We start from the raw sequence: 20,694 nt of genomic DNA, 5'->3' as shown, positions 1-20,694 counted from the left end.
AAGAGGAGAGTGAGAAAGTTTGCTTAAAGCTCAACGTTCAGAAAACTAAGATCATGACATCTGGTCCCATCACTTCATGGGAAATAGATGGGGAAACAGTAGAAACAGTGTCAGACTTTATTTTTTTGGGCTCCAAAATCACTGCTGATGGTGATTGCAGCCATGAAATTGAAAGACGCCTGCTCCTTGGAAGGAAGGTTATGGCCAACCTAGATAGCATATTTAAAAGCAGAGACATTACTTTGCCAACAAAAGTCCGTCTAGTCAAGGCTATGTTTTTTCCAGTGGTCATGTATGGATGTGAGAGTTGGACGGTGAAGAAAGCTGGGTGCCGAAGAATTGATGGTTTTGAAGTGTGGTGTTGGAGAAGACTCTTGAGAGTCCCTTGGACTGCAAGGAGATCCAATCAATCCATCCTAAAAGAGATCAATCCTGGGTGTTCATTGGAAAGACTGATGTTAAAGCTGAAACTCCAATACTTTGGCCACCTCATGTGAAAAATTGACTCATTGCAAAAGACCCTAATGCTGGGTAGGATCGGGGGCAGAAGGAGAAGGGGACGACAGAGGATGAGATGGTGGATGGCCTCACCAACTCGATGGACATGGGTTTGGGTAGACTCCGGGAGTTGGTGATGGACAGAGAGGCCTGGCGTGCTGCAATTCTTGGGGTCACAAAGAGTCGGACACGACTGAGCGACTGAACTGAACTGAACCTCTGTGAGACAGTGTTCATATTTGTGACCTGGATGACAGTTTTGTGTATTGACACTGGTGAACTCTACTGTACATTCAGGTACATGCATCTTGAGTTTCTGTTGCTTAGCCTGGGACTGTACTCGCAGCACATGTCAGTAAACAATGGTGGAATAAGTGAACAGATGGATACTCTGAATTGCAGAAAAACTGGGGCCAAATTATATTATAAGCTTAAACCAGCACTATATTTATTCACTTAAATTTTTCTTAATTTTTCTTTGCTGCTGATGCTGTTAAGTCGCTTCAGTCATGTCCAACTCTGTGCGACCCCATACACGGCAGCCCACCAGGCTCCTCCATCCCTGGGATTCTCCAGGCAAGAATACTGGGGTGGGTTGCCATTTCCATCTCCAATGCATGAAAGTGAAAAGTGATTTTTCTTTAAGTAGACGCAATTATTTGTGGAGAAATGCTGGAGTCAGAGTCTCCTAATCTCATATCTTCAATGTTTGAAAGAATAATGAGAGATCTATTGTTTTACATTCTTTTTGCTTTTTCTTTTCTACTTATTGCTCCTTCTCTTCCCTGCCACAGATAGATTACAAATTCATCACTGCCCTGATTAAAAAATTTTAATGTTTTCCCATCAAACTGAGGATAAGTTCCAAACTCTCTTTCACGTTGCTCAGGTCCAATAGTGCATCCTGGTGCCACCTCCCAACCCCCGACTGCCAGCTTCTCCTGCCTGCTCCCCCCAGCTGCCCACATAGGCCTTGATGTCCCCCAGATGCTGTGTCCCATCTGTTCTCCTCCTCATTTGAAATAAATTGCCCCATTTTATCCTAAATTTTTTAAATTTATTTTTAATTGGAGGAAAATTGCTTCACAATGCTGCTTTACAAAATTGCTTAACAATGTTTATGATTTCTGTAATTATACATATATCATCTTCCTCTTGAGCCTTCCTCCTCTCCATCCATCCCACCCCTGGGTACATATATACAATGGAATATTATTTAACCATTAAAAAGAATGAATTTGAGTGAGTTCCTGTGAGGTGGATGAACCTAAAGTGGTTTGAATAATGTCTCTAGCAGAACAAATGTCTGAAGCCCCCAGGGGTCCCCTGGGAGCTGACCCACATTTGGATGTACCTGTCATAGATTAGAGAGGTAGCCACAGTGACTTTTAGTGACTTCACTTCTTGAAATAAAGGTTGTGACTTTTGCCCAGCAAGGGTGGTTTCTTGTCAAAGGGAAGCCATTCCATGGCTCATGACTCTCCTGGGAGGTGGGCAGCACTTTCTGAACTGTGAATCACCCAGTATTCATATTGGTGGCACAAACAGCTGTCATTCCTTCCATCTCCCTCTCTGTGTTGTCACTTCCACAGTCAGCTTTTTAAGCTTGAATGAGTGTTCTCAGGGATATAATACCTAACTTTCCCTCCAAAGTCAAGTGTAGTTGAATTGACAGGAACAGTTATTACAGCTACATTGCACAATTTGTTTTTTATTTGGATCCATTTTATACAATTAATATGGACATTGCTATTTTTCTAGAAAAAGGAGGGTTTTAGAAAAGGCAGAGGAACCAGAGATCAAATTGCCAACATCTGCTGGATCATCGAAAAAGCAAGAGAGTTCCAGAAAAATATCTATTTCTGCTTTATTGACTACGCCAAAGTCTTTGACTGTGTGGATCACAATAAACTGTGGAAAATTCTGAAAGAGATGGGAATACCAGACCTTCTGGTCTGTCTCTTGAGAAACCTGTATGCAGGTCAGGAAGCAACAGTTAGAACTGGACATGGAACAACAGACTGGTTCCAAATAGGAAAAGGAGTACGTCAAGGCTGTATATTGTCACCCTGTTTATTTAACTTATATGCAGAGTACATCATGAGAAGCGCTGGGCTGGAAGAAACACAAGCTGGAATCAAGATTGCTGGGAGAAATATCAATAACCTCAGATACGCAGATGACACCACCCTTATGGCAGAAAGTGAAGAAGAACTAAAGAGCCTCTTGATGAAAGTGAAAGAGGAGAGTGAGAAAGTTTGCTTAAAGCTCAACGTTCAGAAAACTAAGATCATGGCATCTGGTCCCATCACTTCATTGGAAATAGATGGAGAAACAGTGGGAACAGTGTCAGACTTTATTTTTTGAGCTCCAAAATCACTGCAGATGGTGATTGCAGCCATGAAATTAAAGGTCGCTTACTCCTTAGAAGGAAGGTTATGATCAACCTAGATAGCATATTTAGAAACAGGGACATTACTTTGCCAACAAAGGTCCATCTAGTCAAGGCTATGGTTTTTCCAGTGGTCATGTATGAATGTGAGAGTTGGACGGTGAAGAAAGCTGAGCACCAAAGAGTTGATGCTTTTGAACTGTGGTGTTGGAGAAGACTCTTGAGAGTCCTTTGAACTGCAAGAAGATCCAACTAGTCCATCCTAAAGGAGATCAGTCCTGGTTGTTCATTGGAAGGACTGATGTTGAAGCTGAAACTCCAATACTTTGGCCACTTGATGCGAAGATTTGACTCATTGGAAAAGACCGTAATGCTGGGAAGGATTGGGGGCAGGAGGAGAAGGGGACGACAGAGGATGAGATCGTTGGATGGCATCACCGACTCGATGAACATGGGTTTAGGTAGACTCTGGGAGTTGGTGATGGACAGGGAGGCCTGCTGTGCTGTTGTTCATGGGGTTGCAAAGAGTCGGACACGATTGAGTGACTGAACTGAAGTGATTCAGGGAGAAGTACATGAAAAATGATCTGGGGAGAAATAGGCTCTTTCTAACGAAGATATATATCAGTGTAAGAACTTATTAAAAACATACCTTTTATAATGCACAAATTGTAGTTGTTGCAGTGGCCATCATTGTTATTCTGAGCTGTTTCTCCATATTTTCAAAGGAGATTAGTGTCCTCAGACAGTCTCTTTTGTCAGTGATGGATTTTTCTTTTCATGTCACAGGACTATAAGATTTGTTCCTTTACTTAGTTCAAAGGGATGCACTTCTGTTCTTCCCTGTTTTCAATAATTTCCTTTCTATCTTGTCTCTTCTAAGCTGGTTACAGGAGTTAAGTTTTTTCTCCTTTTCTGAAAGTAAACCAAGCAGAAGTTAACTTTCTGCTTTAAGGGAATTTAAAACTTCCATAAAAATATGTTCCCAGTAGAATTTCTGTAACAATCAATTTTGTTTCATGTAAGATTGTTTTGATGTCTTGTGTTTTAACAGCTAGGAGTACTGTGCATTTGTATCATGCCCAAGAAAAGGATGCATCCTGCCTCAGGTGAACTTTTTCTACATTTGCATGAAGAGTTTTTGCAAACATTTAGCTTTTTTTTTTTTTTTTTTAAGGATGGAAATAGCCCCTGAAAAGCATCGCTGGAACCAGCATGCTGGTAATTGTAAACAACAGCAGCAGATGGACTGCGTGGAAACTAGGTACTGGAAGTGGTATTGTTTGATGTGAAGGAGACGTGTGCATCAGTGTGACAAGTCTGAGAAGCAGTAGTAAGTCGAAGGGAGACAATAAGGAGTATGAGAAGAACGATGGATAGTGTATCATCTTTTATTATATAACCACACAGTAAGGATGTCCTCTCACTAGTGGCAGAACTTTCCAGAGAAGAGGACATGATTTATAGAGCTCGAGCCATGCAAAGCGTTGGATGCTCTTTATCTTACGGGTTGGGGGCCATTATGATCTGAATAGTTGTGTTCAAAATTCCTGTGTGAAGGACCCTCCCTCAGTGTTATGGTAGTTGGAGAGGGTGCCTTTGGGAGGTAATTGGGGTTAGGAGGTCAGTAGGGTGGGGCCTGCATGATGGGATTGGTGCTCTGCTAACACACACTAAAGCAACCCTCCCATCCCACATCGTTTCTCTCTCTCTCTCTCTCCTTTCCCTCAGCACACAAGGAAGTCACTGAGCATATAGCAAGATGGCACCCAGCTATGAGCTGAGAGATGTGACCTACCCTGCCAACACCTTGATCTTGAACTTCTAGCCAGCAGGACTGTGAGAAATAATTTCTATTGTTTAGGCTGTCCAAGCTATTGTATTTTATATGTCAGTCTGAGCTGACAAGGACAGGGGCCATGAGAAAATATGTGTGTGTGTGTGTGTGTGTGTGTGTGTGAACCTGGCACGGTGAGGGGAAACTCGAGTGTAGTAGTTTTTACATTATGACCGTTGTGGTCTTTCTCGTCACAGCTGATTGCAGGTTGAGGTGGACCCACCTCCACCTCCCACCACACATAAATTATGACTCTCAAAGGAGCAGATTGTGAATCCTGCTCTCTCCTTCATCATTTATCTTATCTTGGATCTCCTTGTTATTGAGACTAGTTTATATTTTTATTTTTTTAAAATAATGGAGACTCAAACGATGAAGAACAGCTCACCATTTTCACATATGGTCAACTCTGACACAGTTTTGGATTCACTGAAGTCGAGTTCAGCACAGTGGGGGCTGGGAGGAGAGGAGTAGTTTGGTCCCAGGAGCTGATGTGGCAGAGGGTAGGTGGACCCGGGCCATCCCTCTTCCCTGCCCCCACCCAACACTTCCCCAGGCACGCTTTGTCTCCAGATCCTCTGGGGTTGCCTGGTTCCAAGACTCGCTGTTCTCTGACTCCCCACGAGCCACTGTTTCAATGCTGAGCCCCACTGGGGAAAAGATTGGCTAATGAAACCAGAGGTAATCTAAACTAGACATTTCAGAGGAGATGTCTGTTTTGTTTTAGTGGCAACTTTGGGTTGTTTCTCTTTCCCCTACCTCTGTTATGCTGCTGCTGCTGCTGCTAAGTCGCTTCAGTCGTGTCCGACTCTGTGCGACCCCATAGACGGCAGCCCACCAAGCTCCGCCGTCCCTGGGATTCTCCAGGCAAGAATACTGGAGTGGATTGCCATTTCCTTCTCCAGTGCATGAAAGTGAAAAGTGAAAGTAAAGTCGCTCAGTCGTGTCCTCTGTTATACATAACATGAATTAACAGTACCCAACAGCATGTGTTTATTGGATCACCTCTGTATATTAGGCATTGTATAAGCCGCCAATTACAAGGATGAGTAAGACCTGGTCTCTGAACTTGAAATGCTTCCATTTCAATGTGTAATAGGAGAGTGGATGCAATAAGGCAATAAATAAAGAAAAATAATATTATTGTATTATGTTTTCTGGTTGAGGAAAGAGAGATTCATTCAGACATGGTCAGAGGGTGGATTTAATAGAGTTTCACAGAAAAAGTAAGAGTTAAATTTGGAGCTTGAATGATGAAAGTCTGACAAATGGGGTTGTGTAATCAGAGCCTTCTAAGGCAGGCAGAAGTGAAGAGACTTGGAGTATTCAGACAGCTGAGAATCTGGCTACAAGGTCAGTGAAGTGTGTTTATGGCAAGGAGAGGGCAAGAAATGACCCTGGAAAGTTGGGTCATATCTAGATTGAAAAACGCCTTGTAGGATAGGCTATTGGGTTCTCCTACCTCAATCTTGCCAAAGGGGAATGGCCAAGAGTTTTTTAAGCAGGAAATTATTGATTTCTGGACCATCCACTTAGGGTGGAATGACAGGCGTTAGATGAAATTGAAGCCTGTGTTAACATTCGCAGGGATGGGGATGCTGTGATTAAGGCAATGCAAATGAAAGAAGGAGCCAGAGAGGATTACAGGGCATGGCAGATCTAAAAAGAAGGGACAGTTGGTTGCACTTCCCTACATGTAAGACTTCAGAATGGAGGATTTTTTAGCTGGTAAGAAGAAAATTAGGAAATCATGTCTTCAGTGGGATATGATGAGAATAGACTCTGATGTGGTCATTTACCTGAAAACACTTAGTCTTATGTCATATAAATGCTGAGTTCTAAGTGCAGGGGTGGAGAAGATGCCTAGTTTCCTGATGTATCTAAATATTTGTAACAGTTTCGCCTGCCTCCAAGAAGGACATAGAAGAGTAACCTGTGCCATATTGAAACTCATGAAGCAAGTTAATGACAAAGTTAAATCTCCTTTAAACTTGACTTTTTTATGGAATAGTTTATTTAAATACACAATTGAATTAACCAAAGGTATCCTTTCAATAAATAGTAACTAAAGACCATACTTTGGAGAGCTCCCTCTCCACTTGTTTCCTATCACAGATCAGTTTTCATTTGATATAAGAAAGTAGGGCACAGTGAAATGATGAATAAATACCACTTGCTCTGGTGATCTCCACATATTTTTTTTATTCATTCGTTTAACTGTAATCCTATGTGCTTATGCTCTGGACACTTTTCTATGTATTAGGACATAACTGTTTGATACCAAGACGCTTATAGTTTGGCAAACATGATCTCAAAAAAATAGACATGTAGGAGCAGATATCAATATGGAAATTGTATTGCTTGTGTTTAAATATGAAAATACTGGTTAGAAAAGATACATCTTTCATTTAAAAATAAAAACCAGTATGCTTATCCTTTTTCAAAATATTTAAAGATATTCTTGTTCATATTGCAAAAAAAGTAATTCTGAAAAAGTATTATTTTAAACATATTATTTTGCTTGTTTTCAGTGATTAGATTCATACTCTCAATATCTTTATTGCAGTCTGTTGTGGTAATTTTAGCATATTAACATAATGTGATCAAAATGCTAATTCTTCTGTTTCTTGGTGATCACAGTACCAAGAGACTATTTTATATATTTAAACTAATAAATTTTAAATCATATTAAATATATTAAATGACTTCCCCTTGGAGTTATTCAACCACCATTATGTTCAATGCTGTGCCAAGAAATAAGAAAATCTATATGAAATGGAATATTTTCTAAGAAAAATGTTACCCAAATGAATTTAGAAGCATTGATACTTCTTATTAGAAATGGTTTTTTATAGGGATATTGAAAAAGGTAGTCAGAATTGTATCCATGTAAAAAGAAGTTGGCCTAAACTTATCTTTGACAAAGGAGGCAAGAATATACAATGGGGAAAAGAGTCTCTTCAATAGGTTGTGCTGGGAGAACTGGACAGCGTCGTAAATTCATGTCAATGTATGACAGAACAAATACAATGTTGTAAAGTTAAAAAATAGAACACTAACTAATTAAAAAAAAATTACAACACTTCCTAACACCATACACAAAGATAAAGTCAAAATGGATTAAAGACCTAAATGTGAGGCCAGAAACTGTATAACTCTTAGAGGAAAACAGGCAGAGGACTCTTTGACATAAACCACAGCAAGATCCTCTATGACAGACCTTCTAGAGTAATGGAAATAAAAACAAAAATAAACAAGTGAGACTGAATTGAACTTAAAAGCTTTTGTGCAGCATAGGAAACTATAAACAATGTGAAAAGGCAACTCCCTCAGAATGGGAGAAAATAATAGCAAATTAAACAACTGACAAAGGATTAGTTTCCAAAATATACACGCATCTCCTATAAGTCAATACCACGAAAACAAACAACCCAATCAAAAAGTGGGCAAAATACCCAAACAGACATTTCTCTAAAGAGGACATACAGATGGCTAACAAACACACAAAAAGATGCTCAACATTGCTCTTTATTAGAGAAATGCAAATCAAAACTGCAGTGAAATATCACATCACACTGGCCAGAATGGACATCATCAAAAAATCTGCAAACAGTAAATGCTGGAAAGGGTGTGGAGAAAAGGGAATCCTCTTGCACTGTTGGTGGGGATGTAAATGAATACAACCACTGCAGAAGACACTATGGAGATTTCTTAAAAAACTAGGAATAAAATTACCATATGACACAGAACCCCACTACTAGCCATATACCCTGAGGAAACCAAAACTGAAAAAGACCCATGTGCCGCAATGTTCTTTGCAGGACTATTTATAATAGCTCGGAAATGGAAGGAACCTAGATGTCCACTGACTGGTGAATGGATAAAGAACCTGTGGAATACTGCTCAGTCATAAAGGCAAACCCATTTGAGTTAGTTCTAATGAGGTGTAGGAACCTAAAGCCTATTGTACAGAATGAAGTAAGTCAGAAAGAGAAAGCAAATATTGTATATTAAATCATACATATGGAATCTAGAAAGATGGTACTGATGAACCTATTTGTGGGGCAGCAATGAAGAGGCAGACTATGGAACAAACTTATGGACACGGGGTTGAGGAGAGGAAGGTGAAGGTGGGAGGACTGGAGAGAGTAACATGCAAGCATATACACTACCATAGGTAAAATGGACTTCCTTGGTGGCTCAGATGATAAAGAATCTGCCTGCAGTGCAGGAGACCTGGGTTTGATCCCTGGGTCAGGAAGATCCCCTGGAGAAGGAAATAGCAACTCATTTCAGTATTCTTGTCTGGAGAATCCCTTGAGCAGAGGAGCCTGGTGGGCTAGAGTCGATGGGGTCACAGAGTCAGACAGGGCTGAATGACTAACACTTTCACTTTCATATATAAAGTAGATGGCCAGTGGGAATTTGCTGTATGTCTCAGGGAACTCAAACCAGTGCTCTGTAACAACCTAGAGGGGTGGGATGGGGGGAAGGTGGGAGGGAAGTTCAAGAAGGAAGGGACATATGTATACCTATGGGTGATTCATGTTGATGTATGGCAGAAACCAACGCAATGTTGTAAAGCAATTATCCTTCAATTAAAAATAAATAAAGAAAAAACTAATTAAAACAAAAAGAAAAGAAAAAAACAGTACCTGGCCCAGAAGATTTTAAGAACAATTCTTACCAAAGGTAAGAAATTGTTAATTTATATTACAATTGATCTTTGAACCACATGGGTTTGAACTTCATGGGTCCATACATACATGATTTTTTATTCAACAAACATATTGGAAAAATTTTTTTGAGATAATTTGAAGAAATTTGCAAACTATATAACCTAGAAATAATGAAAAAATTGAGAAAAACTGTGTGTTGTGAATGTGTAAAATGGATGTAGAAACTCGTGTATTTTATCAGCTATCAATATACACAAATCTATTATCAAAAGTTATCAAAATTTAAACCTACAAACATAGAATGTACATAATACCACTCACAGCTGGGAAAAAAATAAGCCCACAAAAAGACATGATATATTTCATTTTTACACAGGAATTTTTTTCTTTTTTTAATTTTTATTTTATATTGGAGTATATTTGATTAACCTTGTTGGGTTAGTTTCAAGTGTACAACAAAGTGATTCAGTTATACATATACGTGTAACTATTCTTTATGAAATTCTTTTCCCATTTAGTTTATTACAGAGTACTGGGCAGAGTTCAATATGCTATATAGTAGGTCTTTATTGGTTATCTATTTTAAACATAGCAGTGTTTACATGTCAATACCAAACTCCCAATCTATCCTCCCTCACCCCAGATTTCTCCTCTAGTAACCAAAATTATAAAGAAAACTGAGCGCTGAAGAATTGATGCTTTTGAACTGTGGTGTTGGAGAAGCCTCGAGAGTCCCTTGGACTGCAAGGAGATCCAACCAGTTCATCCTAAAGGAGATCAATCCTGGGTGTTCATTGGAAGGACTGATGTTGAAGCTGAAACTCCAATACTTTGGCCACCTGATGCAAAGAACTGACCCATTTGAAAAGACCCTGATGCTGGAAAAGATAGAAGGAAGGAGGAGAAGGAGACAACAGAGGACGAGATGGCTGGATGGCATCACCGAATCAATAGACACGAGTTTGAGTAAACTCCGGGAGTTGGTGATGGACAGGGAGGCCTGGCGTGCTGCAGTCCATGCGATCGCAAAGAGTCGGACACGACTGAGCGACTGAACTGAACTGAACTGAACCATAAATTCATTCTCTAACTTTGTGAGCCTGTTTCTATTTTGTAAATAGGTTCAACTGTATCATTTTTTAAAAAAGATTTCACATATAAACAATATCCTATGATATTGGTCATTTTCTATTTGACATACTTAGTATGATGATCTTTTGATCCACCCATGTTGCTATAAATGGCATTATTTCATTCTTTTTAATGGCTGAGTATAATATTCCTTTGTATAAATGTACCACATCTTCTTTATCCATTTCTCTATTGATGGATGTTTCTGTTGCTCCCATGTCATGGCAATCGTGAAGAGTGCTGCAGTGAACACTCTGGTGCATGTACCCTTTTGAACTATGGTTTCTCTAGATATACACCCAGGAATGGAATTGCTGAATCCTATGGTAGCTCTATTTTTAGTATCTTAAGGAACCTCCATACTGTTCGCATCAATTTACTTTCCCACCGACAGTGTAGGAAGGTTCCCTTTTTTCCACACTGTGTCCAGCATTTATTTTTTGTAGACTTTTAAATAATGACCATTTATTATTACCATATATTACCATATATCACCCACAATGGGTGATATCTTATTGTAGTTTTGATTTACATTTCTCTAATAATTAGTGATATTGAGCACCTTTTCATGTGCCTGTTGGCCATCTGTATGTCTGGAGAAATGCCTATGTAAGTCTTCATTCAGTCTTGTTTTTGAGCACCTGCTGTGAATTTGCACTATGACAGATCCGTGGTTTTATGGAGAAACCATTTTCTAAAAGTAACTTTTGCCCAAGTGGCCTCTTCACAGAACCACTCATACCTGGAGATCATTTTTCGTTTTCTCAGGTTCCATTACAAAAAGTATAAAGATGTGATATCAAATCACACCTGGCTAAATTTGCATAGGGCACACTGTCCTCCTGTAGTAACTTCCTAGTCACCTGTGTTACTAGCGTGCTGAGTTCAGTTGTCATGAGGATCCACTTGAAATGCATGTAATAGTCATCACCTCCACATGAGCAGTTCATCTCTCCCATAGGCTGTGTATCACAGTAAAATGTGACCTCTTGCCATCCTTGCACACTTTTCTTCATGTTTAATGTAATATTGTAAACCTTGAATAGCACCATGGGACCCACGGAGCGCTACTAATGATGGTGGAAGAGCTCCCAGGAAGCAGTGAAAAGTCATTGACGTTACAGGAGACGTTGAACTACTTGATGTATATGATGGGTTGGGGTCTGCAGCTGCGAGTGCCACCATTTCAAGATAAACGAATCCAGTATAGGGACTACTATAAAGGAAAAAGAAAAGGAAATTTGTGAAACTGTTGCTGCACTTACGCCAGCAAGCATGAGAACCTGGCACTCTTTGTGAAATAAGTTTTTATCTCAATTGAAAATGCAGTTTTTATGTGAGTGTAGGATTCTTTTAAGAAAGGTGTATATAAAGGCTCTAACATGATTCAAAGAAAATCAAAGTCACTTTATGACACCTTAGAGCAAAAGGAATGTGAAGAATCTAAAGCTGGAGAAGTTAATGCCAACAAAGGATGGTTTGATAATTTCAGAAAGATGTTTGGCCTAAAATATCATCAGGATAACAAGAAAAGCAGCTTCTGTTGATGAAGAGACAGCAGAGAATTTCCAGATGCCATTAAGAAAATCAGTGAGGAGAAAGAATATCTGCCAGATAGGCTTTTAATGCAGACAAAAGTGCTTTACTTTGGGAAAAGATGCCACAAAGGACATTTATTAGTAAAGTAGAGAAGAGAACCCTAAGATTTAAAGCAGGAAAGGACAGGTTAATTCTACTGTTTTGTGCTTAGGAAGCATCACTATGAACAAAGCTAATGGAGGTGATGGAATTCCAGCTGAGCTATTTCAAATCCTAAAAGATGATGCTGTTAAAGTGCTGCACTCATTATGCCAGCAAATTTGGAAAACTCAGCAGTGGCCACCAGACTGAAAAAGTCAGTTTTCATCCCAATCTGAAAGAAGGGCAATGCCAAAGAATGATCATTTCACATGCTACCTAGGTTATGCTCAAAATCCTCCAAGCTACGCTTCAACAGTATGTGAACTGAGGACTTCCAGATATATAAGCTGTATTTAGAAAGGGCAGAGGAATAAGAGATCAAATTGCCAACATCTGTTGGATCATAGATAAAGCAAGAGAGTCTCAGGAAAACATCTACTTCTTCTTCACTGACTATGCTAAATCCTTTGACTGTGTAGATCAGAGCAAACTGGGGAAAATTCTTAAAGAGATTGGAACACCAGACCACCTGACCTGCCTCCCGAGAAATCTGTATGCAGGTCAAGAAACAACAGTTAGAACTGGACACAGAAAAACAGACTTGTTGCAAATTGGGAAAGGAGTATGTCAAGGCTGTATATTGTCACCCTGTTTATTTAACTTATATGCAGAGTACATCATGCCAAATGCTGGGCTGGATGAAACTCAAGCTGGAATCAAGATTGCCAGGAGAAATATCAATAACTTCAGATATGCGGATGACACCACCCTCATGTCAGTAAGTCAAAAGGAATTAAAGGGCCTCTTGATGAAGGTGAAAGAGGAGAGTGAAAAACCTGGCTTAAAACTCAGCATTCAAGAAACTAAGGTCATGGTATTCGGTCCCATAAGTTCATGACAAATAGATGGTAAAACAATGGAAATAGTGGCAGGCTTTATTTTTTTGGGCTCCAAAATCACTGCAGATGGTGACTGCAGCCATGAAATTAAAAGACGCTTACTCCTTGGAAGAAAAGCTATGACCAACCTAGACAGCATATTAAAAAGCAGAGACATTAGTTTGCTGACAAAGATCTGTACAGTCAAAGCTATGGTTTTTCCAGTAGTCATGTATGGATGTAAGAGTTGGACCATAAGGAAGAATAAGCACTGAAAAACTGATGCCTTTGAACTGTGGTGTTGCAGAAGACTCTTGAGAATCCCTTAGACTGCAAGGAGATCAAACCATTCAATCCTAAAGGAAATCAGTCCTGAATATTCACCAGAAGGACTGATGCTGAAATTGAAGCTCCAATACTTTAGCCATCTGATGGAAGAACTGACTCTTTGGGAAAAACCCTGATGCTGGGAAAGATTGAAGGCAGGAGAAGGGACAACAGAGGTCGAGATGGTTGGATGGCATCACTGATTCAATGGACATGAGTTTGAGCAAACTTCGGGAGATTGTGAAGAACAGGGAACCCTGGCATGCTACAGTCCATGGGTTCACAAAGAGCCATGGCTGAGTGACTGAACATCATCAACACTAACTGTGTTTTTGCAAATGCAGTCAAGGTTGTGGTCAGAACTGACCTTTTCTATAAAGCTGCTAACCTCCAAAACTTAAAGGCAGAAGATAAACACCAGCTGCCAGTCTTTTGATTGGACAACAAGAGAGCCTGGAGTATGAGAACTATTTTATTTTTATTTTTTGGATTGATTCCACTGATGCTTTGTCCCTGAAGTCAGGAAGTATTTTGCCAGGAAAGGATTGCCTGTAAAGTTCTTTTGATGGAGGAGACAATGCCTTTGCCCACCAGAACTGCATGAATTCAACACCAAAGTCATAGTGGTCTACTTGCTCCCAAATACAATATCTCTCTACTTCAGCATCTAGATCAGGAACTTGTAAACACCTTTGAGGCTCTATGGAACAGATTATTAATGCTTTAGGAGATAACCCTGGACATCATGAAATTCTGGAAGGATTACATCATTAAAGATGCCATCATTGTTGTAAAGAAAAAAAAAAACTGTGAAAGCCATCAACTCCTTCCCCTATCACACCCCTTGAATAAATACGCGTTGGAGAAAACTGTGTCCAGATGTTGTGCATTACTTCACAGGATTTACAGAACCAATCAATGAAATGATGAAGCAACTTGTGGATGTGTCAAAAAAGGTAGAGGGTTTCAAGATACAGATCTTGGAGAACTTCAGCAGCTAATAGACACCACACCAGAAGAATTAACAGAAGACGGCTTGATGGAGATGAGTGCTTTTGAACCAGGGCCAGACAGCAAGGACGAATGTGTTGAATAAGCAGGGCCAGGAAACAAATTGACAGTAAAGAATCTGACAGAAAGGTTTTGACTATTCAACTGCTTTTGACTTCTTTTACGACATGGACCCTTCTATGATATAAGCACTGAGACTAAACAGTGAAAGAGAATTGGTCCTATATAGAAATATTTTTAGATAAATGAAAAAGTGAAAAGTCAGACATAGCAATATATTTCTGTAAAGTTACACTGAGTGAGCCTGCCTGTCCTACCTCCCCTTCCACCTCCTCCACTTCTTCCGTCTCTACCATCCCTGAGACAGTTGGACCAACCCCTCCCCTTCCTCCTCAGCCTGCTCAACGTGAAGACCTTTATGATGATCCACTTCTGGTTAACAAATAACATATAATCACCATGCAGCACAGTTCATACACTTAATCTGTTATTTATGTGTGTGAATGTCTTGTGAAAATCTAATAACTCTCTGGCAAAAACTGTATGCGATGTTTTGTGTCATCTTCATCATCATCACTAAGTGTCCATTATGTAGAACATCATGTGCAAGATTTGTATTGAAGTGGATAGCCTGTCCTTACATAGACATAAAGTGAGTGATAGTTAACATAAAATTAATAATGTGTTAGTTTTTTTACTGTTTTATAACTTTGCTTTCAAAGAATTACAAGTACTGTATACCTCTTTCTCTCTTGAATTGCAGAAACTTCATATCAGCCTATCATCACAGATAAAAGTTGTTTTTAAAAAAATAAAAAAGTTTTCTATATTGTATTACAAATATGATACTCTATGCCATAAAATTTTAATAGCAATTCATTTATTAGTGTGTAGGTTAGGCTACTGTGAAGCAGTTGTATCAATTACATTGTTGTTAGCCACTCAGTTGTGTCCAATCGTTTGCAACCCCACGGACTGTAGCCCGCCAGGCTCCTCTGTCCATGGAATTCTCCAGGCAAGAATACTGGAGTGGGTAGCCATGCCCTTCTGCAGGGGACCTTCTTGACCCAGGGATCAAAACAGGGTCTCCTGTGTTGCAGGCAGATTCTTTACCATCTGAGCCACCAGGGAAGTCCATCAATTACCTTAGGCAACATTAAAGCAATCATATTGCTGCATCTTTATTATTAATGCATGAATGGTTATGCCTGTAAATAAACATCAACTTCTTTTTCACAATATCTTTTCATTTTTGATGTCTTGTGTAGTAATACATGTAACATCTACAGTGTTTTTTATCATATAAGGCAATACTGATGAAGGTACTGACAGACAGTTTATCTTGTAAGCAGACAACATAAAGTTATGACATCAATAAGTACAGTACTATAAACATATTTTCTCTTTCTTATGAATTTTTTAAATAACATTTCTTTTCTTTAGCCTACTTTATTATAAGAATACCATTTATAATATATACAACATACAAAATATGTGTTAACTGACAGTTCATGTTATTGATAAGGCTTCCAGCCAACTGTAGGATATTAGTACCTAAGGTTTTGGAAAGTCAAAAGTTGTACGTATATTTTCAACTCCACAGTGGGTTACTACCCCTAATTCCTGTCTTGCTCAAGGGTCAGCTATATATGAAAAAGATGGAAGCCTTTTTAATTCGTTAAGTCTTGTATATATATAAGAAAGCTGAGTAAGTGAGTATACCACAAGAGAAATGACAGACATGTTTTATTTATTTATTTTATTTAATGTGTTTATGAGGATAAACATGAATAGCTTTAATAATGTATCAGCAAGTCAAGCCCATCAAATATATTTAAATTTGAAATGAGAACTGCCATTAGAATCAGAAATTATCACTATCAATATTGTACAGCTGATTTTAGCAAATGAAAAGAATAAAAAAAAATCAATAAATAGCTCCAAGACACAAAGAAACAAAAAAAAATGAGAATTATAAAGGGACATTATGCTTAATTTCAAACATCTTGATTTTCTACTCAACCAAATATTATTAAAGTTTCTATAAATATTTAAGGAAGGTGACTTATCATTCAGTCAACATATAAAAGCAACTATACTATATGGGTATATTTCTGTTTAGAAATGTAAATGGTGAAATGATATCCTTTAAAATAACCAAAAAACTTAGAATATCCAGGAATAAATCTAATCAAAATGTGAAAATCTATGAATTAGTTTCCTATGCTGCTGTAATAAATTACCACAAAGTTAGTGTCTTAAGGCAGCACAGATTTATTGTTTTATAGTTTTGGAGGTCAGGAGTTCAAAATAGTTAGACAGGGCTGCATTCTTTCTGGGGTCTCTAGAGGAGAATACATGTCACTACCCTTTCTAGTTTCTGGAGACTACCTGTGTTCCTTGGCTTATGAACCCTTCTTTTATCTTAATAGACAACATTTGCATCACTTTGACCTGTACTTCTTCACAGACTCTTCTGTTTCCCTCTTCCATCTTTAAGGATTGTGATTACATTGGGCCTACCTGGATAATTCAGAATAATCTCCCTCATCTCAATACCTTTAATTTAATCACATCTTCAATGTCCCTTTTGCCATGAAAGACATTAAAGTAGATTATTCAATCTACTGTAATCTGTATGAAGAAGATGAGGCACTATGATGTGGTCACTAAGATTGTTAATTGTAAAGTCAGACTACCTGAAGGGGAATTGTAATTCTATCACTTAGATTTACTGATTTTATGACCATAAGAAATTTTGCTAAGCTTCTTTTTCTTAAATATAAAGTAATAATAATTATTCTTCATTCCACAGTGATTCCAGGAAATAATAAGATAAACCACTGAAAGAGTTTTGCACAGTTTGATAATTTAAGAAGACATTGCATCCATAATCAAGAACAGCATGTGATAAAGAAGAAAGCTTATAGACAATAAAATATTCTTGGTAAATATATTTAAGCTTATCAATATAAAATTTTGATAGAACTGAAAGAAAAATTTCAGGAAATGTCATAATATAAAATAATAAAATGGCTTCCTAGGTGGAGCTAGTGGTAAAGAACCTTCCTGCTAATACAGGAGATGAAAGAGACACAGGTTTGATTCCTGAGTTAGGAAGATGCCTTAGAAGAGGAAATGGCAACTCACTCTAGTATTCTTGCTTGGAGAATCCCATGGACAGAGGAGTCTGGCAGGCTACAGTCCATGAGATCACACAGAGTTGGACACGACTCAAGATACTTAGCATGCACACAAGCAAAATAAGACAATAAAGGGAAAACATGAACTAAAGTTTAAAGACATAGAGAATAACTTTAGAAATTTCAACATTTGATAATGGGCCTTCCAGAAAGAGAGAACAGATTCAACAGAGAAATTTATAATAGGAATAAAAGTAGATAGTTTCTCACAGCTAAAGAATGACATGAGTCTTCAAATGGAAGAGAATTATTAATTGCTAAATGAAATGACTATTATCAGAGTTCTTATGGGAAATACTAGATTCTGTAAAGCAGTAGAATTAAATGTTAAAAATGTTAACAATGTTAAAAATCTGTCAGGCAATGAATTTCAACCTAGACTTCTATATCTAGTCCAACTATTACTCAACATAAAGAGAAGATAGATTTTCAGATGCACAGAGACACATGTTTACCTTCCATGTAATCTTTGTTAAGGAAGCAACATGAGGGAATAAAATAAAAGAAGGACTTGACATCTGGGAACAAAAGGTACCAACTAAGGGGAGAAATGCAGGCAGTCATATAATAAGTGTGGCTAAAGCCCAGAAAGTAATTAGTCTAGGTTGGAGTAGGAGGATAGAGGTCTTGTTGGGTCACTGTCTCTAGTGTGTGTAGCCTTAATCTGTAGGGTCCAAAATGTCTCACTGCCATGTCTGTATCTCACCCAGTGGAAAGGAAAAGAGGAGAAACTCCCCTTAAGTACATTATCAAATGATGCTCATTTCTGCTCAAGTCCTACTGACCAGAAATTAGACCTGCTGAACCTAGTCACATTTGCTGGAAGGAAACTCAGGCTCCCAACCTTGTAACCTAAACTATTGCATTATTCCATCTGCTCTTGAAGACTGTTTGCTAAATGCTTACCATGTGTCAGACACTGTGACAAGTTCTTGAATTAACTTACTTCACCTTCAAGATAACCATATGAGGTAATATTCTCATTTAGAAAATTAAAAAAAGAGAGACACATGAAATTTAAACTATTTTCCCAAGGTCACACAGCAAGTAAGTTGAAGAGTCAGGATAAGAGTTCACATCTATCTAACGCTAGTGTTTAGAATCTTCGTTACCAAACTATATTGCCTTCATCATGATTGTCAACTGATGCAACGAGTCATGGTTCACAACTACCAGAGCTGAAATCTTGGTGTCACCACTGCCATATATTATATGCCTAGGAGTTGTGGTCTCCTGAAAGGATATAAAGAGACACTGATATGAAGTTTGGGTAAAGATCCTATTTGTGGAGTGGGGCTGGTGTGGAGCAACTCTTGATTGTCTGGGATATAACTGAAGTTTCAAATGTTTAAATTAGGGGTGTCTGGAAGCATTTCCTCACATCTTATCTCCACAAATGGAAATGCTTTAGACATAACCCAGGTACTAATCATTTCTTAAATCCATTAATTTGCTTTGTATTTAGAAATAAATTTTTTCCAAACTGGGAAACTCTTTGATATTATTTATTTAAATTCTGTTACAACTTTGAGTCTTTTCATGTCTTCATGGGTCTTTTAATTGAAAAATGACTGAGGCCCAGCTCACTTGCTGCCTCCAAACTTGGAAATTAACTCAGTGTCAGTCAGCGTGCTATGGAAGGAGCAGCTATTAAAAGACAGAAAGCTGAGCCGTGGTTTCTTCATATGCTTAGCAGGTCTGAGCAGATATATTGACATCCAGAGGGGAAAAGTTATATCATATGAAATCACTTATATGTGGGGTATAAAAAATGATATAAAACAGAAATAGACTCACAGACAGAAAACAAATTTATCATTACCAAAGGGGATAGGTAGGGGAAGGATAAATTAGGAGACTGATATTAACATAAGCACATTATTATGTATAAACTAGATAATCAATAAGGGCCTACTGTATAGAACGGGGAACTCTACTCAATATTTTGTAATAAACTCTAAGGGAAGTAATCCAAAAAACAATATATATAGCTGGGTCACATTGCTGTGCACTTGAAACTAACACAAAGTTGTAAATCAACTATACCTGAATAAAAACGTTTTGAAAAGAAAAAATGGCTCAATGTTTAGCATGCACTTTCTCAGAAAATTAATGCTTGTCTTGTGAAGAGGTCTCTGTGTGTTGGTGATTGTATATGTATTTGTGTGTGTAGGTGCACAAGTGTTTCAGTGGTTAGGAAAGTCAGCTGGTGGAGAAAGTTTGAAGGGCACCAGCCTTGAAGTGTCTGCTCTGTCCTGGAAGACTTTGGAGTATCAGGGTTTGGCCTCATTCCTCAAGTCTGCTCTTCAGAGGCAGAATGCCAAATATCACCAATGACTGCTTGGCTAAGACCCCCAGGACTTTATTCTAGGGCACATTAATCAGATTTGGGGAAATGCCCTGATTGGGAGAAAGAAATGAATCTGGTTTGAAAATAGTACCTGTGAGCATACAGTGGGATTTGCCTCAAGGTGGGTCCCCAGCTACTTGAGGGTGTGGGAGGGCAGGGAAAGAAGGAGGTAGAAAAGCGTTATCTCTCAGTACAGAAAGGAGCAGTTCTGAAGGGGATGTGTTTGAGCAAGGAGTCCTGGGAAGATTTATTTCTCTGGATGCTTTTCCTTTGAACTCTCAGAAAAGCCATGCTTATAAGACAGTTTCAGTTTTCCCCTAGGTATAATCCTCTTTAATTTCTCCAGGCCTTCAGTAGAATCAAACAGCTGTGTGTGGGAATTGTTCTGAATAAAGTGAGGGTAAGCGGACATGTGAATTACATCAGCTGTCAAGAGCTATAATGAGGGGACAACCTCAACGTCAGGGGTTTGGGGGTGTCAGGCAGGTCCACTTTGCTGCTCTAAATGTTAGGGGCAGCACTTACATACAGTAACAGTCTGGGAAGTAGGCAGGACAGGAAGGGCTTACAGTAAACCCACCTCTTCTGTCTCCAGATGGCGGTGGGGAGTGGTGGTGGTTTATGGTTTCACGGAGGGAGGGTAATAACTGGAAGTAAACTTTGAGGTAAAGTGCTTGTTTATTTGTCTGTCTTTTGCATTGTCATAAT

At 38.7% G+C, this 20,694-nt stretch overlaps 1 long non-coding RNA gene across 1 annotated transcript in view; it reads left to right on the top strand.

The window, feature by feature from the left end:
• LOC145517395 (uncharacterized) overlaps nucleotides 1–20,694 on the top strand; it is a 227,125-nt gene that overhangs the window by 194,175 nt on the left and 12,256 nt on the right. Inside the window, exon 4 of the long non-coding RNA XR_014062010.1 lies at nucleotides 17,249–17,380. This is a non-coding gene — a long non-coding RNA (uncharacterized LOC145517395). The remainder of the gene's footprint in view (nucleotides 1–17,248; nucleotides 17,381–20,694) is intronic.

The sequence above is a fragment of the Giraffa tippelskirchi genome, chromosome 8, assembly GCF_054371585.1.
Source record: "Giraffa tippelskirchi isolate mGirTip1 chromosome 8, T2T-mGirTip1v1.2.pri, whole genome shotgun sequence".
NCBI lineage: Eukaryota > Metazoa > Chordata > Mammalia > Artiodactyla > Giraffidae > Giraffa > Giraffa tippelskirchi.
Note: the sequence above shows the minus strand (reverse complement) of the source record. Positions and strands in the feature narration are given on the sequence as shown.